Here is a 26,880-nt window from a genome sequence, read left to right on the forward strand (position 1 = left end):
AAAGCACAGCCATCTCAGTAACCACCAAGGATCAGGTTAGTCTCTTCCCTTTCTGAGGTCTGATGGCCTCCAACCCCTGTAGGCTTTATCCAACATTACAGCCTCAAAAGCTTAGACCTTCCAAACTAAAAACCTGGGAAGGGTATCTTCATGGGGCTAATTGTCTGTTTATCCACAAACACAAATAATTTCCACCTGAGACAGGAAAGCCCAGAACACGGGTACATGGAGTTGGGTGGAACAATCATATTTTCATTTTCTTTGCTAATAAGAAAAAAGTCAATTGTACTCCCTACATTAATAGTAATAATAACAGCATTATACTCTATTAAATGGAGTATAAACAAAACTGCTAAAGAGTAGAATAAAATACCATTTGAAATAGGTTTTTCTTGCAATGCATGTGTGGGTGTGTGTTTTGGGGTTTGGAAAACACTATGTCTGTAATTGGGATTTTGAATCTTTTGAGAGTCTGCCAGACCAGTAAGTCCAGTTCTATGATACAACTCAGCATAAGCTCCATATTAAATTTAAAAGCAAGAATGTGAGGGGCGCCTGGGTGGCGCAGTCGGTTGAGCGTCCGACTTCAGCCAGGTCACGATCTCGCGGTCCGTGAGTTCGAGCCCCGCGTCAGGCTCTGGGCTGATGGCTCGGAGCCTGGAGCCTGTTTCCGATTCTGTGTCTCCCTCTCTCTCTGCCCCTCCCCCGTTCATGCTCTGTCTCTCTCTGTCCCAAAAATAAATTAAAAAAAAAAAGTTGAAAAAAAAAAAATTTAAAAAAAAAAGCAAGAATGTGAGGGACACCTGGGTGCCTCGGTTGGTTAAGTGTCTAAGTCTTTGTTTCAGCTCAGGTCATGATCTCATGGTTTGTGAGTTCAAGCCCTACGTCACGCTCTATGCTGACAGCACAGAGCCTGCTTGGGATTCTCTCTCTCCTCCTCCTCCTCCTCCTCCTCCTCCTCCTCCTCCTCCTCCTCCTCCTCCTCCTCTCTATGCCCCTCCCCTGCTCACACACACTCTCTCTTTCAAAATAAATAAATAAACTTAAAAAAATAAAAGCAAGAATGTGAGAATATACAAGGCCTATTAATCAAAATGGTAAAGTTCTTTTATTTTTTTAAAAAAATTTTTTTTTAACGTTTATTTATTTTTTTTTTTTTGGGACAGAGAGAGACAGAGCATGAACGGGGGAGGGGCAGAGAGAGAGGGAGACACAGAATCAGAAACAGGCTCCAGGCTCTGAGCCATCAGCCCAGAGCCCGACGCAGGGCTCGAACTCACGGACCGCGAGATCGTGACCTGGCTGAAGTCGGACGCTTAACCGACTGCGCCACCCAGGCGCCCCTCAAAATGGTAAAGTTCTTTTAAATTCTTTTGCAATACTAAGCCGTGGCAATTTCTTTAGCAATTTCCAGTTTTGCACTGTGGAAGTTTAAAGTATGTTAATAAGTTATCTAAAAATAGAGTGGTTGAAGTGAAGAAATTTTACATACTGTACCTGTGTTGAATTTCACTTGAATATGTGTTAGATTTATCACTGGTTTTTGCTTAATTCAATAATGCGTTCACTGAGTAAAACCAGTGCCAGAACCTTGAGTCAGTGAGGTAGCCAGACTGGAAGTGGCCAGCTGCTGGATATTGTTAGATCTCTTGGAAGATGATGGTGGCTACAAGTGGTCAGGACAGGTTTCAACAGCAGCAAGTGCAAGGAACTCCAACAAGAAAAGCATGTTCTGTCAGAGAGACCCATACCTTAGTGATAGACAGGATCTTGGAGGATGGGACAAAGGTAACAGATGGAAATCTCAGATGGTACAATGCTTTTAGCAAGCAATTTCAGAAACCTAGGCAAAATGCTCCTATGACTAACAGAAAATAAAAAGAGTAATAATTTCTCTTCAATGTGCAAGGCATTCTGAAATTATTAAAAGCCATTGAAGTTGGTATGATTATTACCATATTATAGATGAGGAAATAGAGGCTCAGACAAGTAAGCAACTTGCTTAACGCACACAAATATCAATGAATGGACTTCTACTTTAATCTGATTGTTTGGAAGACAGTGGGTGTAAGACTCAAAAGGACTAGGATAGCAGGCACGAAGTCAACTGAAGGATTCAAGTATAAAGATATAAGGTAGGGATGTGAAAAATACAAAGAGGAGGGGGGAAATGTCATAAATTCTAAAGCCCTCTCTGCTAAGCATCTTTTAGGTTAATTTTCCAGCCAAGTAGCTTCATCGGTCCTTTTCTCCCTGACATCAGGTTTCAGACACTGTTACATAAAGTTGACATCTTTCCTCATCCATGCACTCATTCATTGCAAATAGGCATAAGTCTGACTCATCTTCTGCTTTTAAGGAGGTAATTTTCTGGCAGGGTACCCCAGGCTAAGTAGAGAGAAATTCTCCTCAGCTCTCCTGTCTTCCATTCCTCCAAAGTCTCTGTTACTTTTAATCATGCATACAACTCCCTTCCATTTTACAGTCTTACTGTAAGATAAACAGATGGAAGAACAATCATGACCAAGTTACATATCCTGTGGAGTTCTTAAAGTCTGTATATTTCCTGAATGTGTTTTAATAAGGTATGTGTGAGCATCCTACACTTGTTTTTACTCTTGAGTGGGATGTTTCAAACATCTCCTGTCTTTCTGAGCTAACTTCTAGTAAGGACTATGGCAGCCTCTCCTCATTTCCTGGACATTGACATCACTGAGGACCTCCAGCCCAGAACTAGTGGGAATTAATCTCCACAAGCCTTTGCACCCCATCAAGTCCCCATAAAATGACTCTATGCACATTTCCTTACTCCGGTGGAAGGGACCAGCAGAAAGCCTGCCTTCATGCTGAGGCCTGAATCTGCCCTCATTTGTTTTTCCAGTTTGAAATGGCCTGAGGTGGGACTGAATCTGCAGGTGGAATTCAAGTCCCTCTAGATGTGGAGGCCGGAGGACTGGAGGAGCAGGAACCTATGCTGGCCATTATGTTTATGATCCTACATGTAGTTTTCCAGTGTAAACCCTAAAATTGCTAAGGATTTCCTTCCAAATTAATGTATAGAGAAATTTTTTCAATGATGATTTTCTTGTAACAATTTATACATTTAAATAAAATAGGGGTGCCTGGGTGGCTCAATCAGTTAAGTGTCCTACTTGACTTCGGCTCAGAGTACTATCTCACAATTCGTGGGTTCGAGCCCCGTGTCAAGCTGTATGCTGAAAGCTCAGAGCCTGGAGCCTGCTTCAGATTCTGTGTTCCCCTCTCTTTCTGCTTCTCTCTCTCTCTTTCTCTCTCTCTCTCAAAAATAAAAACATAAAAATTTTTAATTAAAAAGTAAATTGTTAATAAAATATTTTACAGAAAAGACATTTTAGGAAACTTTTAAGGTTCCTGTCTTACTTGACCCTTAATAACAGTAGGAGTGCAATGACAGTGTAATTTTATCCTCTTTTTCTCAAGCTTTTCAAAGAGACAGTTTCCTTTGTTTCTGTCCATTTGACTAATCTCTTCAGGTGTTGTCTGTCGTTTGAACACCTACTTTTATTTGTCATATTCTCATAGACCAGAAGATTGTTTTTCTTCATGTTTGAAAAAGTACTTAGTCATTTTGAAACTTCTCAGAATAAGCATTTTTAAATGCAGATTGATGAGATTGATTAATGTTTTGAATAGTTTAAGAAAAAAAATTCCTGAAAATCTTGCATTCTAATGGCATTGTGGACCTCAAACTCCCAAAACATTCTTTTGTAGTCTGGCTTGCGCTTTGCCTCTGGATAAGTAGCAAAAAAGACTGACATTTGGGTATGCTTATTTGTGCTACCTCATTTGTTGCATTTTTAGATTAGAATTAATGAGAATTTTCAGAACGTGCTGGCATCATATAGTAGACCAGTGGCAAAAAGTGAAAAGACTTATTTTCTTTAAATATTCAATTTATTTAGGGGCGCCTGGATGGCTCAGTCAGTTAAGTGTCCGACTTAGGCTCAGGTCATGCACTCACAGCTCATGAGTTTGAGCCTCGCCTCGGGCTCTGTGCTGACAGCTCAGAGCCTGCAGCCTGCTTCAGATTCTGTGTGTGTTTCTCTCTCTGCCCCTCCTCTGCTCACACTCTGTTGCTCTCTCCTTCAAAAATAAATAAGCATTAAAAAATACTCAATTTATTTAACTTATTTCATTCACACATATTTTATATCATTTAAGCCTCAAAACCACTGAGCTTCAACTAGGTTAAATGATTTATACAAGGATTTATAGTTAGCAAATATCACAACTGGAGTTCAAAAGCAGGTCTTCTCAGTCTGGGCCCTTTATTCATTTCAGCTTAAGCATTTTAAAAGCCACATACTTATAATAGCATGGATACAAAATGACCTAACATGGGGCTCAAGTAAAGCAGAAAGGAGTGAGGATGTAGGAGAGAACAGGCATCCCATGGGATGGACACCTTAATCAGTGTTTCCTGGTGATGCTTTGAAGGTATCAAAGAGTACTTTCTGCTTCTCAGACTGGGGTAAGTCCTCTTCCTTAACTATTACACAATGTGCCAAGAATGCCATAGGATACAAGTTAGTAAAGGACATAAACAGGCAATTTATCAAAAAAAAAAAAAAAAAAATACAATGGCTTTTAAATGTATCAAAAGCTTTTCAAATGTACCCTTACAGATTATAGCAATAATGAAGTGTCATTGTTCACCTGCCAGATTTAGAAAGCTAAAAAGTTTTTAATGTAGTATTGGCAATATTATAAGGAAACTGTGAGTGTAACTTGATACAACATCTTTGAAAAAATTGCCAGTATTTATCAGAACATTAAGAGCACTTCCTATTTGAATTGTACTTCTGGGAATTTATCCCATAAAATATGAACACATGCAAAATGACATAAATAATGAAAATATTTACAATAAAAAAGAATAAATATGTTTCTGTCAATACAGGAGTAGATGAATAATTTATGGTGTATCTGCAATGGAATAATACTATAAGTATATGTAAGTAAATATGTACATTTACAAATATGTGGTAGATACATGTATACTGCTAATGATACATCTTGGAGATACATCATAAGTGAAAAATCAAAGCAATGTGTTTTAGCACATAGATGCATAGAATGCTATGGAAGCTTACATAAAAATCTGAAATATTGTTGTCAACAAACAGGGAAGGAGACCAAAAGCAGTGGTGATAGACATATTTTTGTTACAGACACGTTTGTCTTCTTTCACCTTTTTTACATTTACATGTATTTTAATAAAAAACAATAGCCAATGCAAAAAAAAAAAATCAGAATGACCCAATATTTATTGCTGTGGTAGCTAGGATTCTAAAGTTGCCTCCAAAATACATGACTTCTGGTATACATGACTCCTGCCTCCTGGTATACATGACCTGTAAAGTCCTCAACCCTGAGTACAAGTGGAGCCTATCAACATGATGGATTTCACTCCTGTGATTACAATATTATTAGATTAGATTACGTTAAAGGTGAAGGGGCTTTGCAGATGTAATCATAGCCCCTACTCAGTTAACTTTAAGTTAATCAAAGTGAGATCTCCTGGGTGAGCTTGACATAATCAAGTTTAAAAGAGGGTTTACAGGAAGGTTTACGCGTCATAAAGATATTCCTGTTGGCCTTGAAAAAGTAAGCTGCCATGTTGTGAGGGGGCCTCTGTCACAGGAATTTGAGGCGAGCCTTTATTAGCGAAGAGCCATCTCGGTGACAGCTTGGTTGCACCCTTGTGAGGCTTTGAGCAGGGTACCCAGTTAGCTATGCTTGACTCTTGGCCCATGAAAATGGAGATAAAATACATTTGTGTTGTTTTCAGTTGCTAAGTCTCTGGTAATTTTTTATGCATCTATAAAAAAATGAATACAACTGAATTCTCACTATTCACCAAACAAATAGGCTTACGCACAACATGGCAAAGAAAATTTTCTCTTTGGCAAGTAAGGAGAATTGAATCCCATAAACTAAATCCTTACAGTGTAGCCACAATATGTGGGGATATAGCAACCATCACCTCATCTGCCAAAATAGAAAGTGGGTAGTGAGAGAGCAGCTTTGCCCTGCATACTTCAGTATGGACTGGTGAATTTAACCTCCCAGAGAGCACTTGTATTTATACTGTCTGCTTAACCAGGACTGCACAGAACACCTCCCATAAAGGGCATGTCTTGATGGACAGGCAGCAGAAGGGACAGGTGTAAGTCTTCCTCTAACAATAGTCATGGACTGAGAAAATAAATAAGGATCAGGGTAAGTGATAGCAGCTGTGAAAAAGTAAAAGCATGTATGAATGAAGCCACAGAATCATGGTTTTAGACTTACGTCTTCATTCCTTAACACGCTTTAAAAAACATAGTTTCCTCAGCTTGAAACAAACTCAATCAGTGTAACTGAAAAGGTCTAGGATGAGGCACAGCAGCTAGAATTTTTAACAGGAGTGTCAGAAGATTTTGATGCAGGGGTAGAGGGACACAATTTGAGCAGCACTCTAGCTGAGCTGTGAGTCTCATCCACTGGTGGAGTCCTATTAATGCAACATTGTGCCCAGACAGAGTGAGATAGAAAGAGAACTGATGTGAGAAAAGGTTGTACACCTAAGATGCTTGGGGAAAGGAGGCTCCAGGGAGATTAATACTTTGGGTAAATGTATTATCCTTTCTATAACTAAGGGAATATTACTGGACCAATGTACATAAAAACACTGCTCTTCCTACTTTGAAGGTATCATGAAAACAATGTAATTATGTGTATGAAGAGCTTTGGAGGGCAAAGCTTTGTTTTTTTTTATATTAGTGTAAGATGTTAGAGTCAATTTCAAAATTATGTAGTATTATCAATACTATCTTGAAATGTGATTTTTCCCCCCTATGGCTTTGGTGTTTGATGGCTAAATACCACTTTAAAGCTCATCGAACCATCATTTATCTTCATTTACAAGAATATTCCCTTATTATTTATATGAGGCCTGTCTTGGAAACATATGAGCCTAAATAAACTAGTTAGTTTAAACAGTTACCCATCTTCTCATGCTTTGTTCATATACAGATAGTAAGAACGTGTTATGTGCCAAGTACACAGAGATGTCTTGGATTTGTCAGCAAAGTATTTCAATGCTACCTGATAAGTACATGTAGAAACTATATGTATAAACTTTAATGACACAAAAAAGTTGAATTCTAAGGGGGTAGGAATTAAGGAAAGTCTTCACAGATGAAGTGAATATTAGGAAAAGTGAACTATGTATCAGTAAAGACATGCCTCTTAAGAACCATGAGAATTTGTATCAATCCCGATGCTTTTAATGGTAAAGAACAGAAGGCACATCTAGAATTCACTCAAATAATATGAAAATTGACATCTCTTATAGCAAGATTGGAGATAGATAACGTCCAGCGTTAACGCAATAGTTTGTGGACATCAAGTTTCTTTTCTCTGAGAACAGAAAGAGAAAGTTAGCTTTTGTCCTTGAGTTCTTCTCCTCAAAGTATTTACAGTATCGCAGCCTCCCAGTATATCAACCAATAGTAGGAACAAGGGGAAATTCTGCTCTTTTCTCCTTGCTTTAAGAGAGGAATTTAGGGCCCCTGGGTAGCTCAGTAGGTTAAGCATCCGATTCTTGGTTTCAGCTTAGGTCATAATCTCATCGTTGGTGAGTTCAAGCCACACGTCGGGCTCTGTACTGACAGTGCCGAGTCTGCTTGGGATTCTGTCTCTCCCTGCCTCTCTGCCCCTCCCCTGCTCGTTCTCTTTCTCTCAGAATAAATAAATAAAGTTAAAAAATTGTTTTTAAAAAGTGAGAGGATGGGGCGCCTGGGTGGCGCAGTTGGTTAAGCGTCCGACTTCAGCCAGGTCACGATCTCGCGGTCCGTGGGTTCGAGCCCCGCGTCGGGCTCTGGGCTGATGGCTCAGAGCCTGGAGCCTGTTTCCGATTCTGTGTCTCCCTCTCTCTCTGCCCCTCCCCCGTTCATGCTCTGTCTCTCTCTGTCCCAGAAATAAATAGGACCGTTGAAAAAAAAATTAAAAAAAAAAAAATAAAAAGTGAGAGGAACTTTACTAGAGCCTTGGCTCACATGCTTATACTAAAAGTGATCTCTGGCTAGAGGAAAGTTTAGGAGAGCGAGAAACACCATGGTGGGCTTAGAGTAATCACGATTCATCCATGGGAGAGCTGTAGAGGGGCCCAGTGCCCCCACTCAACCCCAAGTATGTGCCTGCTATATAGAGGAAGCAAAAAATTTAGTTGTTGTTTTTGTTTGTTTGTTTTGTAAGGGGAAAGTGAATGGGGATCACCATTACAGGCAAACAAATTTTAGATATTGTTTGAGTGAATGGAACCATTAGCAAATACATACATATGGGAGACTGCAACAATTCAATATAACTGGGTCATAGAGACCAAGTCAAGCTTGACAGAACATGGATCACGGAGAGTCTCACATTTGTCCTATGGAGAACAAGGACGTAGGAAATTACTTAGTGAAACTTGTGTTCTAGAAAGATCATTATGAAAAGATGACCGATTTTGTAGGCAAGCCAGCTAATAGGATTATGAAGTTCAAGTGAAGGATTATGCCTTAAAGTACTGGCAGTATATGTAGACACAAAAATGTCTGGTTCCAGAGATACTTCAGAGATAATATTAGAAGGATTTAGTTACCAGTTACTTGGTGGGAGGGATGAGGGTTAAGTCAAGATCAATATCAAGTAATATTCAGTTCCCTTCATTTTGTACATTAAAAATGCACAATAGGAGCTAAAAACAGAATTCTCTTATGTAGAACTGAGAAAATACCAATTTAATTGAGATAGTTTCAAAGATGATACTGGATAGATGCATTTAAAGTTTGTGGCGTAGTAAGTCACAAATTTCTAAAATTTCTCACATATGGATATAATTTCAAAATATTCTTCTAAAACTATTAATTGATTTTTTGTTACACATCCTAACTTTAATGTCTTGGACCAGAAATATTTTATTCTCATCCCTAAAAAATTTAGTCCACTTTATAAAAAACGCAACTTTAAAAATACCCTAGTTAAAAATTTGGACACTAGTGTTTCAAGGTTAATTTTCATTCATAACAATTATTTTTTTTCAGAAAACACTCAAATAAGATTGAAGCCATTTTCTTTGTGATTGGTTGTTTTTACATTTTAGCAGAAATTATTTGGTGCGGAAGAGGATTTATGTGTTGTTCACTGGGAGACCCATCGGGTCTTTAGAGAGCCAGGTCCCTCTTGTGGGAATAGCCTCACACTTGGAGCTCAGCTGGCACTGGCAGGAATAAGGCTGTAATCTGTGTCTGTTACAGAGCTTTCTCTGTGTGAAGCAAAGTGATCTGTTCAAGTATTGAACTCATGACCTTTTATTCACTGGCAGCAAACTCCAACCAACTAGCGTAACAGCTGAGAGCAGAATGGAAGAATTCCCCCATAAATGTCTGCTTTAGAGCTTGATCTAATGGAAAATACTCTCTGGCCTCCTCAGCTGGAACACACTCCCTGTGAGAGATCAATTAAGTCACAAGAACTGTCTTTTGTAAAAATCTGCCTTTCTAAGTCTCAGAAACAAAAATCCTTTCCACAGTCAAACAAGGCAGCCAAACAAGACCTACAAGTGGAAATCCAGTCATTTATCAGACCAATTATCTAAAGCTGATTTCTTACAACATTGCCATGGCCTTTTTTCTCCTCTTGAACTATTAAAGGGGAGAACCCACTTCTATTCATTATTTGCTGAATTTATCTAAAAAGTTTAGTTACTATGTAAGCATCACAGGGAACTATTTAGATTACTCAAAACATATTTCCATATCAGATTCACTGATTCAGTACTCTGAAATTATTGAAAAGAACTATTTTGCAAGGAAGGCAAACTTCATTAACAACTCTACTGTTTGTACAGAGTTCTCACCACTCCCCACATTCAGCTGCACATTTTTAAATCAGTCTATGGATCAGAACCTAATTGTTTCTTGAGACTTCATCTATCTAAAAGAAGCTAATTAAGAAAGCAAAACCTTAGATAACAGCTAAAAGTTCAGAAATAGACAACAAAATATTTGTATTAAATACTGAAATGTAACTGCTTCCGTATTTCGATCTCCAAGTTTGCTGTAAAGTGAATCCTAGAGACCAAGACAATAGTCATTTGTTATCTCGTGTGTTTATAGTTACCATGTGCAACATTGTGTATCTAATAGCTCTTAAATTTGCTGAGAAGGTAACCTGACAAAAGAGAATCAATTATGCCTTTATCTTTAAAAATATTTTTAAAGGATTTTTTTTTCCCTGAAATAGAGGTCTAAATTTTGTCAACTTATTGGCAGCATCCCATGTTCTACATTCATTATTTTGACTTTTCCAGCCCAGCTTAACCCATCTCCCACCTTTGGATTAATATGTGTCTGGCCAGTATGCTAATAGTAATAATACCCATCTATGTTAATCTTAAATTTTACCCGCCAATATGCAGCAGAGCAATATTTAGCAAATATGATGGAAGTCCTCATTTCCATGGCTTTGCTATTTCTTTGTGCTCTAATAAGGGAAATCCTTTTTTCTAGGATTATAAAAAAGAAACACGGAAGTCTCCATTATCGCATAACCAATTTATATAATACAATTTCATATTTTATAACTATATAAATAGTTGACAAATTACAAAAATGTATAAACATCACCTGGGATCTATAATATTTTAATTTTTCTTTTCCAAGTTACACTATGTCTAGAGTAATTCCATTTTGCTAGCATTAGTCTTTAGCTTTTTACAGTTCACTAAATTGTTTCTTCTCTAAATTTGATTCTAGTTTCAGAGGAACTGGTTTTGCGTGTAAATCCAGATATGAAGATGCACAGAATCTATGATATGCTTTTAAATATATACAATTTCTATACTCCCAATAAAATACAAAGAAAAATGGCAATTGCAGCCATGGTTTGGTGTCAGATGGAGTTTGAAATTAGGCTCTGTTGTTTACTTCATTGGGAGAGATTATTTAAGTTCTGTGAGCTTTGTTTCTCTTTCTATAAATGGGGAAAATAATTCTTACATCAAAATCTCATAGGTGTGCAAAAGGAATGGAAAGAGTTTTATACAAAATAATGATTATAGGGGTGCCTGTGTGGCTCAGTCAGTTAAGCATCCGACTTCGGCTCAGGTCATAAACTCACAGTTCATGAGTTCAGTTTGAGCCCCTCATAGGGCTCCACACTGACAGTGGGGAACCTGCTTGCGATTGTTTTTTTCTGTCCCTCCCCCACTCTCTCTCTCAAAATAAATAAACTTTTAAAAAAAATAATTATATAAGGTATATCAGGGTACTTGGCATGTATTAAAAACTGGTAACTGTGTTTGTGTACGCCACTCTCCACATAGGAAATCTTTGAAAGCTCAAACCTATCCAGATGTAATGTTTAGATAGTTGGATATTCACAAGGACAATTATGTGTTCTCTAATCTTTAAACAGGACTGTAAATCTAGGGATTAGAAAAGCAATCTTATTCACAACTACTTTTACACAAAAGTTAAGAGGATCCGAAACACCTAGATTTATAGACATCTCTTGTCCTTTGCCTTAATTGCCACGTCCAAATGATACAAATATGGACAGAAACCCTCCACTTCGGGGAACTAGAAATTCACAGAAGGCTTGAAGTTACAGGGAATCACTGTTTTCAGAGAAGATGGTGGTCACCTGGGAGAATAAGCTTTCAGTTCAGTTTTCAAAAGATAAGAACATTGATGTTTGGGGGAAAGTTAAGTCAGGAAAGTAATTCTATTCCCTTAAGGAAGTTCTTAACAATATTTATAGCTAATAGACAATAGAACTGCGGGAAGACATTTTGCTAAAAACATCGAAACCAATTTGGCAACTATACTTGCCTTTCTGATGCTGACCTCACTTCTCTGGAACAGGAGAGCTTAGTAGCAAAATATATTTTATTTTTGGAAAAGAATTAGTTATTGTCACTTTCAAGAACATGGCTTCATGTCACAAACATAATATTGTGTGAAAGAAGCCAGACAAAAAAAGTATAGAACATACAGTGCCACTCACATGAAGTCAAGAACCAATGAAACTAATCTCATACTGATTGAAGTCATAAGAGTGGTTATCTTTGTGGAGAGGGATTTATTGAGTGGGAGGACTACAAGGGAGCCTTCTGGGGACTGGAAATGTGGCAGTTACAGAGTGTGTACATAAGTGAAAACTCATCAAGCTATAAACTTAAGATCTATGCATTTTAGTATTGTGTATGTTATACACTAAAAACTTTAAAAATATATATCACAGTGTTTGGAGCGTCTTCTAAAATACAATATGGTTTCTACTTTTACATAATGACTACAGAATGATTTTACTCAAAATTGCATTTTCTGAGCCTATAAATTTTCTTCATGGAGTCTCAAGAAAAATAATTGATGTTCTTGATAAAATTAACACATAGCACTGTAAAAATAGTATATAGTTTACTAATGAGATATTTTCTTATAAAGGTAGATTTTGTACCCCTTTTCATTATCTGTTCTATGGCTAGGTTTTTTTCTGCCTAAAGGATTCATTTATTAACTAGAGTATCTTATTCTGTAACCACGAAAACAAATAGAAAAGCAATCAATATTTGTATTGCATTCTAGAGCAGTGCTGCCCAATGAAACTTACTGTGATGATAGAAATACTCTATGTTCTTGCTGTCTAATATAGTAGTCACTATCCACATGTAACTATTAGTACTTAAAATGTGGTTACTGTGAGTAGGGAACTTACTTTTTTTTTTTTTTATGTTTGTTTTTGAGAGAGAGACAGCATGAGCAGGGAACGACAGAGAGAGAGGGAGACACAGAATCTGAAGCAGCCTCCAGGCCCTGAACTGTCAGCACAGAGCCCAGCGTGGGGCTCGAACCCACAAACTGTGAGATCATGACCTGAGCTGAAGTCAAAAGCTTAACCAACTGAGTCACACAGGTGCCCGGGAACTTAATTTTACATGTATTTAAATTTAATTAATTTAAGTTAAATAGCCACATACGGCTAGAAGCTATCATGTTGGACAATACAATTCTAGAGCTTAAAAGATAATTTAATACATTTTTCATGTTTTAGAACAACCCTGCACATAATATTTCCAGTTTACAAATATTAAAGCTAAAGCTGAGAGGGACAAAGGGATTTTAGCAACATCCACTTGGAGCTTGTAATTGCACAACTGTAATTATAATTCTTTTATAACACACTTCACAGCTTCTCTGGATGTCCCGTAGTCTCTATTGTCTACTTTCCTGTCACTTAGTTACTCTCAGAAAAGTGCTTTAAAAATCAGCAAAATTCTCTTTTCCACTCGAGACTTTCATCAATATTGCTAATTTCTTGACATCAGGAAATACATTTCTGTTATTTAACCTTCATGTATATAGTACATTAGGATATATGGACAATTGTCCTGTGGTGAGTCTAAATATGAATTATTTTCTGAGATTAGCTGTGGTGAATCAAACATGAGTTATCCTATAGGCATAACACTACATCTACTAAAAAGGCCAATATTTAATTAAAAATCACTCGTAAACATTCTGACCCACCTGTAGTACCTGTGGTTTATGTGTGAAGACTCTTCGTAAAGGCCTGTTCATGATATCTTTTCTGATTCTCTAGCAAAAGTGATCTTTCTCAAGTTCCTTTTTATACTTCTTTCAAAATTATCTCATTCTACTTTATATAATTTTCTATTTTAAATATTTTTTTTTCCTCTTTGAAATTGTGTGCTATTTTATGGTAGGAAGAGAATCTTTATTATTTTTTTTGTGTGTTTCTTTATTTTTGAGAGAGCAAGAGAATGAGCAGGGGAAGGGCAGAGAGAGATAGAGACACAGAATCTGAATGAAGCAGGCTCCAGGCTCCAAGCTGTCAGCACAGAGCCCGATGCGGGGCTCAAACTCAGGGACCGCAAGATCATGACCTGAGCTGAAGTCGGACGCTTAACTGACTGAGCCATCCAGGAGCCCCATGTAGGAAGAAAATCTTATTTATTTTTTGTATTTCTCTTCAAAGTCCCTAACATAATGCATTGTATACAGAGGAATTCAGGATATATTTGTGGAAATTAATCACTGGGTTTTTGTAATGCATATCTTAGTGAAGTTATACATGATTAAAGAAAAATATTTATGATGTATAACTTCTTAAAAGTAGCAACATGAAAGTGTAGAAAAGCCATTTAAACTTTCCCAGCAAATTTATCTCTAAATAAATTAAAAATTCTCACCTCTTTAAGCCTTGCCTCCGTAATTATCTGTTATCTCCATTCTTAGTACCATGCTGTCTTGTAAAGGTATTATTTTGCATTAAAGATATTCTTTGGCAGTTATATCCTGCAACTTTAATTTATTTTGACTTCTATAGTAATTAAAAGGACAAATTTTCCAGACTTAATTTATTTTTCATTAAAATTATACTGTCTTCAATCTTCACATCTTTCTTAATTTTACTAACTGAAAGTCATTGCATTCTGTAAAAAAAATCCTGTGATCAAGTACTTTTGAAATAAGACAAATTCACATGCCATAAGGATGATATTGATTCCATTTTAATTTCACCTACACTGTAAATTAAATGTGGTTGCTATACAGAAGGGATGGAACTGGAGGGTATTATGCTAAGTGAAATAAGTCAGTCAGAGGAAGGCAGATATGATGTTTTCACTCATGTGGAACTTGAGAAACTTAACAGGAGACCATGGGGGAAGGGAAGGGGAAAAATAGTTTCAGAGAGGAAGGCAAACCCATAAGAGACTCTTAAATACAGAGAACAAACTGAAGGTTGATGGGGGGGGGGAAAGGGGGAAAAGGGAAAATGGGTGATGGCATTGAGGCGGACACTTGTTGGGATGAGCGCTGGGTGTTGTATGTAAGTGATGAATCACGGGAATCTACCGCCAAAACCAAGAGCACATTGTATACGCTGTATATTAGCCAACTTGACAAAAAATTATATTTTTACATGTGATTGCTATAAAATATATAACACATTTTAATGGTAGTTGAAAACAGGAGATTCCATGGAAGAAAAAAGACAATAATTTGTCATCCCCAAACTTCAAATACTTTAATGGCTCTTAGAATTAATCTTAAATCTCTCCACTGACTCACAAGCCTGATATCATCCGAACCACTCATTTCTAGTGTAACACCTCCTTATTTTCAGTTGAACCTTGTGACTATCTAATTGTTCCTTATGCTTCCTGGAAGGGTCTGCTCTCAGGGCATCTCATGGCTGACTATCTTCAGAAAGTTAGTTCTTGAAGCACCTGGGTGGCTCAGTTGGTTGAGCCTTTGACTCTTGGTTTCAGCTCAGGTCATGATCCCATGATTTGTGCGTTCGAGCCCCATATCGGGCTCTGCTCTGACAGCTTGGAGCCTGCTGAGGATTCTCTCTCTCTCCCTCTCTCTGCACCTCTCCTTTTCACTCTGTCTCTCTGTCTCAAAATAAGTAAACATTAAAAAAAAATGTACATTCTTAACCAGCCAGTTTGAAGCAGAATTTATGCTCTCCTTGTTCTCCTTTTCACTCCTTTTCTAATACATCAGATGTGTCTCCAGTTTTACTTAAAGTGTTTTCAGATGAGTAAAAGAAATTTGGAATTATAGTGACTTAAATAAGTGTGATCACTGGCTTAGGTGGCTGGATAGCAAAGAGGCCATTTTTTCCTCTTTCTCTTAAAAGGGAGGTAATTTCTTTTTTTTCACAGTGGGTCAGCACAGTCTTCCTCTCATGTTTAATTGGCTATAATTATTTACATTACCATCTTAAACCAGCATTTAAGATCAGGTGAACTAAAAAACTGTTTTAATTAGCTTTGAGTTGCTCAACAAATTGCTTGCAAAGAAGCAGAATTCCTTTTTGAACAATCGTGTTCATACCTGCTCCTAGGGGAGACATCAGATTTTCAAAGGTCTATGAGCTATATGGGGAAAGAATAAATTGCCAAACATCAGAGCAAATCAATGCTGTGGATGCAAACAATAAGTGCACTACAACCCAATTTTAGTTCTCATAGCACTGCTGCCACCCAAAATTGTTTACGTATAGGTTGTTAAGTTGATTTTCTTTGTTTCCCCAAACACAATGCAAGCCCATGAGAATAGGGATCTGGTATGTTTGGTCCACTGCTGCGTCCTCAGAGACTAAGTTTGACACATGGCATAGTAATAAATTTCTGCTGTCAAAATAAAGGTCACTGTGCCACTCCACTTGTGCTTTTTCCTAGTGAAATTCCACTCATTCTTTTGGTCTTGACCTACACACATCACTTTCTCTACTGAAATGTACTTACCTGACAAATTTAGTATCGTACAACAACACAGAATAATTTTGTATTTAATAATCTCTACCACATAACCATAAACTCCAAGATGTTGATATCTCTTTCTAACTTGGTCACTGTTGTACTGACAATGTTGATATCATTTCTACAACACGGAAGTATTCTCCATATATTTGTAACCAAAGGAATAAATGAAGAAAACAGTCCATACAGGTTCTGTTTTAAAGTGTTTTTTCTTTCAGCTAATGTTGCCCTTAGGGGAGAAAAAGTATTGGAATTATCAGTTTAGTGTTTCCATATGGCAACCCTATAATAACAATTTAAGGTGGCAAAAGCCTACAGTTACTGTAAGTAATACATACAAATTAAGAAATGTAGCAGGCAAGCAGATGGATGCCAGCACTGGTGTCTACAGAAAGTCTGCTGACTTGATTGGGCCTTACCAAGCAAAACATTGATCTAAGGATCTGGCCCCATGCCTCAAAAAAAAAAAAAAAAAAAAAACAGCTTTCAGTGCTCAGGAATAAAGAGTTCTTCAGAGAACTGACACAAGTATCAGAATTTATTAATTTATGATGAGAAATAACTGTGACATGAACCAGATTAATTGAAATCCAAATTATCAGAGCATTATTTCCCTGGGTCATGCAACATGGGAAGTCAAACATCAGAAGTGTGCTTTAGTAGTTGTAAATTTAAAAAACAAACCATAAAACCTGTCTGTCTGTCTGTCTGCCTGCCTGCCTGCCTGTCTGTGTGTGTATCTATCTATCTATCTATCTATCTATCTATCTATCTATCTATCTATCTCATCTATCTGTTATAGTTAAGAAATGTTAAAGTTCTTTCTCACTGTGTAAATAACTTTGCCAATTGTAGGAATATAAAAGTCAGTTGATCAAGACATTTTTAGCCAAAATAATGGGAAAACTGCTTACTATAAAAAGAGCTTTGCTAATTCAACCAGAATATTGAAATAGCCAGTAATTATAAAATTCTGTTTTAATATCCTCATGATTTTTTTTATTCTTATCCTGATGATCCTGAGCTTCTATTTCACTTTATACTATTATATATATATATATATATATATATATATATATATATATATATATATATATATATATATATACCCTTTTTTTAATGTTATAGCAGTTTTTGGTTTTGTTTTGGGGCTTTTTTGGTTTTGTTTTGTTTTTTGTTTTTGGTAATAGCCTTAATTACCAATGAAGCTTGCCAGTTCCTACAACAGCTTCCTTGATTAGAGACATTATTGTCGTCACATTCAATTTTTTTATTTAGCTTAGTACTTCAGGGCAAGCTAAGTGTGAATTGTGTGGTTAAAACTTCTAGGTAAACTTCAAAATATATACTTAATTCAAGCCCAAAAGAAGAAATAGTATGATGTTCTATTTCATTTTCTATATTCCTTTGTCAGGATTCTACTCAAGTTTGGAATTCCATAAAACTTTTGATGTCAACTCATATTACCAACCACTTTTTCTTTTGCTTTATTCAGCTGGGCTCCTTGTCGACTAAAGCTTCTGACAACTGTGAAAACACTTTTTTAGATTCTTTGAGTAAACTCGAAAGAGATGGGTTAACTTTGCTTTGTAGTCCTTGGTATTATAAGTCATCCTCAGTATATCATTGCTCTTATTATTTCTGATAGACACATGTTTTCCTTTTTATATTTTCTTTTCTATGGTCATCTTGATGTACGTAATGTGAGAGATGAACTTTATTTCTGAAAAATTCAATGGCATGATATAAACAAGACACAATGCCCTCTGGGCATTGACTGCACAGAGGGATTATTGACATCCTTGTCTTAGCAAGAATCATGGATGTGTTTGTCATTTGAACATGTTTCATGGAAACTTAAGATGTTTATAAGATATTTGTATTTTATGTGGGGTAGAAGTATATTATTATTTTAAATAAGGTAATGTCTTCTCAAATCTAAAAAAATTGGTAAACGTTTCCGAGTTTATTTTTTTGGAAAAAAAAAAAAAAAAAAGACAAGGAATGGCATGACTAGAGCATATGATGGTTGGTACCAAAATGTAATAATTGGAGGGGGGGGGGTTCCTTCCTTTCTTAGGCTTTCTATGAATGAATGAGGATGATTTTTTTTTCCATATGTTTACTATGTATTTTAGAGAGAGAGTACAAGCAGGAGAGGGGCCGAGAGAGAGACAGACAGACAGAAGCAGGTCTCAGGCTCTGAAGCAGGCCCCAGGCTCTGTGCTGCCAGCACAGAGCCTGACGTGGGGCTCGAACTCACAAACTGCAGCATCATGACCTGAGCTGAGGTTGGACGCTTAACTGACTGAGCCACCCAGATGCCCCATGAGATTGATCTTCTACACTATGGAAGGATTATTCAGAACAATTTCCTATCCATGCTAGTTAAGTGGCAATCACCTGAGTAAAGAAGACTTATAAATTGAAATCAGAACCTAGTACATACACACACACACACACACACACACACCCCAAGACTCAGGTCCTACGTGATTATTTTTATAAACAATATATTACCGCATGACAGAGAAGCAAGTCAGTAGCACCCCTTAAGATTTATTGTTGGGGCATCTGGGTGGCTCAGTCAGTTGAGCTGCTGAACTTGGCTCAGGTCATGATCTCACTGTTTGTGAGTTCGAGCCCCACGTCAGGCTCTGTGCTGACAGCTCAGAGCCTGGAGCCTGCTTTGGATTCTGTGCCTCCCTCTCTCTCTGCCCCTTCCCTGCTCACACTCTGTCTCTCTCTGTCTTTCAATAATAAATAAACGTTAAAAAAATTTTTTTAATTAAAAAAAATTTGTTGTTAAAAGTACATGTTCTTACCGGTGTATGCTGCATCAGCATACCACTGAAGAATGAATGAACAGCTGCTGCTCCTCCTGCTGCCACATGAACCCACCACTGCTGAGACTGTCACCTCTCACCACTGTGTGCCATCTTTCTTAGCCTTCCTGCAACCATTGTTGCCTCTACTAAAAGTTGAATGAAGGGTGAAATCATACTAGTCTGTATCCATCAAAGACAGGGAATGCATATCAGGAGGGTGATAAAAGGGAAGAAAATCAGTGAAGAAAGTCAAATGTAACCTAATAACCTAGCCAAACATGGCTGTGGGTACAAACTGAAGTCACAGTGACATTATTATCCAAAATTTACTATTTTGTCTTCCATGGTTAAATGATCTCACTACCTCCTTTCCATGTGTTCTCGCTGTGTGTCATGTTCTTCCATCTGTAGTCCTGAGTTGTAAAACACATGAGGAAGACACTTCACTATTGTCATGATAACAGTACCTTCTAGAAGAGTGATTGCCATGCCTAGGCTTTATTCTGCTGGTGTCCTAAAAGCTGCAAATCACTGGAGGAGACTGTGGCCAATCATTATGTCTTTAGTTTCCTACACTGCTAACAAAGCCTAGATACCAGATTGGCTACTTGAGACAGCTTTGAACATGGTACTGAGGAAAGTATGTTGAACCCCCTCCCCCATCTTTTGCCTTAGAATTAGACACCTACCAACTTTATGTTCAGAATAGCCAGTTCAATTTACTTTGCATCTCCTCCATCTCTGGGGAATTTACATATGTGTCTCTGTTAGATCCTTCTCCTTAATGATGAAGAATGAAGCCTTACTATCTTTGAAAATCATACTCTTCTCTCCTTCTAGAGGCTTAATGATGTGAAGGGCCAATAGACTGGTTATCATCTCAACATCTGGACTGGGATACCTATTTTTGCCCCAAGGCCTCCATTACACAGTAAATGCCAGCTATTCACATTCATCACCACCCTTAAAACTATTTGTTGTATTTGGCAAAAGACATGTTCTCTCCTCAGACAGTTTCCCATTGCTTCTGCTTGTCTATTATTTCTCTCAGTTGCACTGTGAAACACCACACATGTAGCAGCCAGGTCAGCATCTAAGATTTCTTGATAATTATCCCTCTATGAACAGCAATAAAAGTTGGGTAAATCCAAGATTTTACTGTTCATATCCAGTCTCATACTTTGTTCCTTGGCTGGTGTGTGTTTTAGTTCAACAAGAAGAGAAGAAGGGGAAAGTCCCACTTGGCTCCACATTCTCCAATTCAGATTTACCCCTGCTAAAGTTTATATGTTGGTTCTTACCATACTCCTGTAGCAATTTCTCAATTGGTTTAAAATCTAACTGGTAGAAAAAAGTGAGAAATAAGTTTCTCCAAATTGTAACACATTACTTTTGTAAAACTGTCTTCTCTTCTCCCTCCATTCTTTCTCCTCTCCTCTATGAGGCCTCCATCCCATTCTTACTCATTTTCTAAGCAGTGTAGTTTGATCTCTCTTTTTGTCCTATCCCAAACCATGCTATTTGAGTCTCATTTTACATTATAAATAGTTTATCCATTTATTTTGCTAAACAAAGTAAAGCTCTTCTGTAGAAAAATATTGACAGCTTTTCATTCTCTGCTTGAGAGTTTTACGTGTACATTCTAGAAGGAAAACAAATGAACAAGTAAACCAGAAATAAAAACAAAATGAAACAGTTGTTCACCTCTTCACATTTCTGCCTTAGCTCATAAATCTGGAAAGTGTTAGTAGTAGATAAGTATCTGCCCTTGCCCCCACGTTTTATTATCCCTCATTACCTCTTTCACATGGAGGGAGAAATGACTTCTTTAATCTGAAAAACCAGGAAGAGTTTCTGGGTAGACATGTCTGAGCCAGCCTGAGATTCTCTTACCCACTGGCCCACTAGTTCTTGTCTATACTACTTCTGTGATATAATCTCATCAAGACAGCACTGCCCTTGTTGTGGGATGTCACCATTGTCCAGCTCCTAAACCTAAGACTACGTGGTTGACGTCCATTCAGGCGAGAAAAAAGCAGCAAATTCAATCTGGCTCTAAATTCAATCTGGCAATCCAACCCTACCTCCAACTAACTCCTGTAGCTATTTTTAAATTACTACAGAACCTATGTGGGAGAACTGATAAGAAATAAGACTATTCCTTCCGGTGCCTGGGTGGCTCAGTTGGTTAAGCATTTCACTCTTGATTTCAGTTCAGGTCACTTTTTCACAGTTCGTGAGATTGAGCCCTGTGTCAGGCTCTGTACTGAGATTCTCTTTCTCCCTCTCTCTCTGCCCCTCCCCCACTCACTCGCACATGTACTCTCTCTCTCTCTTTCTCTAAATAAATAACATTATAAATAAATTGTAACATAAAATTTCATAAATAAACATTAAAAAAATAAATAAGACCATTCCAAACTGTAACACATTCTTTCATTCTTTTAGTAGTGTTGCTATCCTTTCCATTTGGGATCATGAAAGAGATATTTAAACTCATTTGTGTTGACTGAACTCTTTGTCTTATTAGACAAAGAGCTGAAAATTGATAACTAAGGCAATATCCTTGCCTGGAAGTTGTTACTAGAAGAGACCAAGAGTTCACTTGGCAATAATTTCAGTTTAGTCATATAGACTTAATTGTGTCCCCTTCAATCCATGTGTTGACTCTAACTCCCTATGTTAAAGCCCTAACTCCCAATGTGATGGTATTTTGAATGGGGCCTTTGGGAGGTAGTTAAGTGTATATGAGGTCCTGAGGGTAGGGCTGTCATCATGGGATTAGTGCCCTTATAAAATGAGACATCAGAGAGCTTGCTCTTGCTCTCTATCTGCCATGTGAGGACACAGTAGGAGGGTAGCCCACAAGCCAGGAAGAGAGACTCACCAGAACCCAACCATGCTGACATCTCGGTCTTGGGCTTCCAGCCTCCAGACTGTGAGAAAATAAATGTCATTTGTTTAAGCCACCCAGTGTATGGCATTTTGTTACAGCAACCCAAGATAAGACATTTAGTTATTCAAACTACATCAGCAGAACTTTCTAGCTGCTTGATAGGGGGCAAGGAACTTTAGGCTTTTGAGTTTTTGAGATTGTATGGAGTGGAGTGAGAGGTTTATTTTATGCCTGCTGAAGAAATCTGAATTTTTGCTCATGTACCACAAAGAACCTATAGATGTTTTCCAGGAGTGAAGGATGTGTTTTGGATATGTTTTAAAGGAAGGTAATTGATGGTAATGTGAAGAACAAAGAAGAATATGGAAAGGGTAGACAGACATTTGAAAGACATAGCTGTTGGGGCGCCTGGGTGGCGCAGTCGGTTAAGCATCCGACTTCAGCCAGGTCACGATCTCGCGGTCCGTGAGTTCGAGCCCCACGTCAGGCTCTGGGCTGATGGCTCAGAGCCTGGAGCCTGTTTCCGATTCTGTGTCTCCCTCTCTCTCTGCCCCTCCCCCGTTCATGCTCTGTCTCTCTCTGTCCCAAAAATAAATAAAAACGTTGAAAAAAAAAAATTAAAAAAAAAAAAAAAAAAAGTTAAAAAAAAAAAAAAAAAGAAAGACATAGCTGAATAAGTGACTGTTTCATTGGTTAGGTGGGGGTAAGGTACATCAAATAAAGTGGAGATAGAGAAAAAAAATCAGGTCCTAAAGTCTTTGCTGATGTGGTATCAATAGAATTTATTTACAATTGAATGCATATCATTAATCTGAATTAAAAATAGTCCAAGAAAAAGAGGCAAACAGGACCATGGATGGTCTCTGTCTTTATTGGCTAGAAGGCACTAGAGGTGGCTAGAGTAGGATTATGTTTCCTATAATTGATCATTTTTTTTTTTTAATTTTTTTTTCAACATTTATTTATTTTTTGGGACATAGAGAGACAGAGCATGAACGGGTGAGGGGCAGAGAGAGAGGGAGACACAGAATCGGAAACAGGCTCCAGGCTCTGAGCCATCAGCCCAGAGCCCGACGCGGGGCTCGAACTCACGGACCGCGAGATCGTGACCTGGCTGAAGTCGGACGCTTAACCGACTGCGCCACCCAGGCGCCCCAATTGATCATTCTTATGACACATGTATTTTCTTAATGTGATATGTTTTCTATGTTCTGTATCATATAATTGAGAAAAGATCTCCTTACTTCTCTTCCATTATTTTTTTCTCCCTGCTTTCTAACATCATGATATTCATATCTAACTGTAAAAATCTGTAAGTCATAATGTAACTTTAAGTAGAGTTGTAGCTGGACATAAGAAGAAGAGAAAAACACCAAATAGGAGTCAAGACACTTTAGCTAAATTCCAGTTTCATTCACTTGCTGTGTAATTGTAGAACAGCCATAATGTTAGAGTGTCGTACTAGCCTGAGAGTGAAATCTTTAAGGAATTCTCATCTGCCCCTCAATTTTCAGGCCTTTCCCCACCTCAGTCTAGGAAAATTAGAAGCTACAGTATTAAATGTAAAATGTTCAAATCCTGTTTTATGAATGAGTATGGCATGCTAAGTGCTGTGTTATATTTATTACATATAATATCACATTTAATCCTTATGTGATTATTTCTAATTTGCCTATTTATCCTCAGGATGTAGCCTGGGGCTAAGCATGTGACAGATGTTTAACATTATTTCTTGAACTGAAAACTTCAACCTTTCTGATTTTGGATTCCTCATTTGTGAAATAAGAGTGTTGGAACACTCGATTTCTAAGATCATCCAAGCTCTGGAAATTCCATAACTAAGCACAGGGTGTGGTTGATTAGTCCTGGTCTCATCTCAGGAGGACAAAATTTAACACATAATCATTATAAAAGAGAGATCATGGAAAAGAAAGATTAATGTGAGTACAAGTTGAACATATAAATGACTCATGAAATTATTCTATACAGTTTCATCAAGAGATAGTGCCGATATCAAGAGTAGGAAAGATCTTCAAAACTTTCTTTTTAACAAAATAGATAACATTTAATAGTGCATATGTGCCTAGATCATAAATGCCAGAGATAATATATTTATATTGATTATAAATCCACAATCCTCGGTAAGCATAAATTCTACATAATCATGTAGGCTCTTAAGATTCACTCCCTGCTTTTAAAACATACAATCTAGTTAGGGAGATGGAGCATAAATACATGGATAGTTTCAGTACATCTAAAAAATTATATTATTGGGTACTAGGGTAAAGAGATAAGAGCTGCTCTAGGAATAGACTAGCCCACGGACCGTAGCAAAACCCGGGGTTGAGGAGCCCACTTCTAGGCATACCTGCAACCCATTTGCAACCAGCTAGGATAGTGGGCACAGATTAGGAGGTTCTCTGGAACAAAAGCCTTTTCTGGGTGTACAGATATTGTAAAATGAATTTAATTAAAATTTAAAACTTGGGTACTGTAGGCTAGAATAGTTCCTAGAGCTAAACCTCCATTTGCCCCTTCAAATGATACACAATGTAACTTAAATTTTCTATGCATAAATTTTCAAGAGTTTTATTATATCCCCATTGCCATCCAACAGCTTACTGTACTTTTTGTAAAACTTAAAAATACTGTATTTAAAATAAAGAACACTATTACATTTTCTTATTTACATCAGGCACACTAAAGTAAATGCAATCCACGAGTGCATTAAAAGCATGTGTAAAATTATAGAAAAGTTCTGCTGGTATCATTACCAAGACTTGTGTGACCTGGTTGGAAAAAAATTTTTGCAATGTAAACAACTGTTTTCAAAGTCAGTAGGTTTTTATATTTTTGGTTTAATTGAGGAAAATTGAGGACAGTTTTTTACATAGTGTTTTATGGATGTGCACTCTTTATAATGCATTATGGTCAGTTTGTGTATGTGTATATGTATAATCACATTTTATACTTATGACAATAATTTGTGAGGTAGATATTGTTATTTCTATATAAAAGCCTAAGTATTTTTAAATATATATTCTCTTCTTCTTCTTCACTAGAAAATTATCTTGTTTTGAGTGGCCATGAACCTAGATTAAAGAGCTGGGATCCTCAGATTCCTTTGCAGCTGGGACTGGATATGTATTATTTTAGCTAAACAGATTTACTTGCAAGTCCTTGGGTAGAAAAGTATATTACAGGAGAGGATAGCTGGTACATAACTCTTAAGCTGATTGCTTTTCTTTATTTTTTTCCTTTGAGAAGACTGAAGTTTAGAAGTGCTCAGTAATACTTTTAGCTCCCATAAATATAAAGTCATGTTTTTAATTATACCTCAGTCTACTGGGCTTCAAAGCCCGTGTTTTAAACTCTCATGATCCAATGGAAGAATAAAATAAAGGGTTCTTACTGTAATTGTGATTCAGTTGAGTTCTATAAGTATGTGCCTTGTGAAGATCTGTTGGGTATCCAGAATTTGTGCTGGCTTTACTACTTCTATCAGAAGACCCATTCTTCTTATAAAATTCAGAAATACTATTGCTTATATGATAAATATATATTAAAAAATTTTAAGATTTTGTTAAATTTAACATTTGTCAATTAGAGCCCTGAGGTGTTGGATAGTGAGGCATGGTTCAAAAAAAGACCACAAGAAAAATTGAAACAGAGCAGTGTATTAATCACTAAGCCTGGAGGAAGTATGTAGCATGTCTCAAGGAGCAACACAGGGAGTTCAAGGCAGAGTGCCGGCAGAGAGAGAGAGACAGGATCTGGGAGTGTGCCTTCATAAGAATCTATGGATGGAGTGCTTTGGAGTTCCCAGTCTAAGGCCACATTGATCAATTAAAACCAAAAATGGGGTTTGGCAAGTTCCACAGGGGTCTTATCTAAGGGAATGCCGTGGGAGGCAAGGAAGATTATTTATCATAAGGGCTGTTAGAGAAGTGAGATCAGGAACTTCTATTTGTTTGTGACTCTGCAGGCTGCTTGCTATCTGTAGCATGCTTACATGAGGGCCCAGTGTCAGTTCAGTGTCCCTGCAGGACACTTGGCCATATGAAATGGATGCCACAGCAGTAATACCATAATGTGGCTTAACTAAACTCTCAACACCAGCCATGTGTGTGTGTGTGTGTGTGTGTGTGTGTGTGTGTGTGTGTGTGTGTGTGAATATATAAAATAACATGCAAAGAAATTCTGTTTATAAATCTCTTTAGAAGAATGAAACTACATCTAGTTTTACCTTGGTTTTTAGAAAAGAAAAAGTAAATATTTCAATAGTTACCTTTAAATTATTTTTTATTAAAACTATACAATTACCTAACTTGCATAAAAGTGAATAGTAACCTTGTGAGTTAATCTCAGCGATAAGTTACATTGAAAGAAATAGTGTCCTACAAAAATTAAACTTTGAGATCAACTTATTTGCCTGAACTTCTCAAGAATGCACTGCTGGTAGAGTACGGTTTTAACTCACAGTAAACCTTTTGAAATTTTTTTCCTTTTTCATCTCAGTGTCTCAACCTATATGATAGTAGTGCCTCTCCCTCACTTCCTCCCCACCAATTTCTTAAATTCTCAATACTCACCTTATAAATTTCTTAACAAGCTCTTTCTTCCCATACCCTTCCCATTTTGTTCTTGGATCTATCCTCTGCTTTCTTCTGTGTCTTGCTCTCCACTGTTTTCAATGTAGAAATTCTCCTAGACTCCCATTTTATTTTATTTTTTATTATTATTTTTAGCAATTCATCACTTACATATAATACCCAGTGCTCATCCCAATAAGT

Source organism: Puma concolor, chromosome A2 (genome assembly GCF_028749965.1).
Source record: "Puma concolor isolate L17-30 chromosome A2, mPumCon1.1.hap2, whole genome shotgun sequence".
Lineage (NCBI taxonomy): Eukaryota > Metazoa > Chordata > Mammalia > Carnivora > Felidae > Puma > Puma concolor.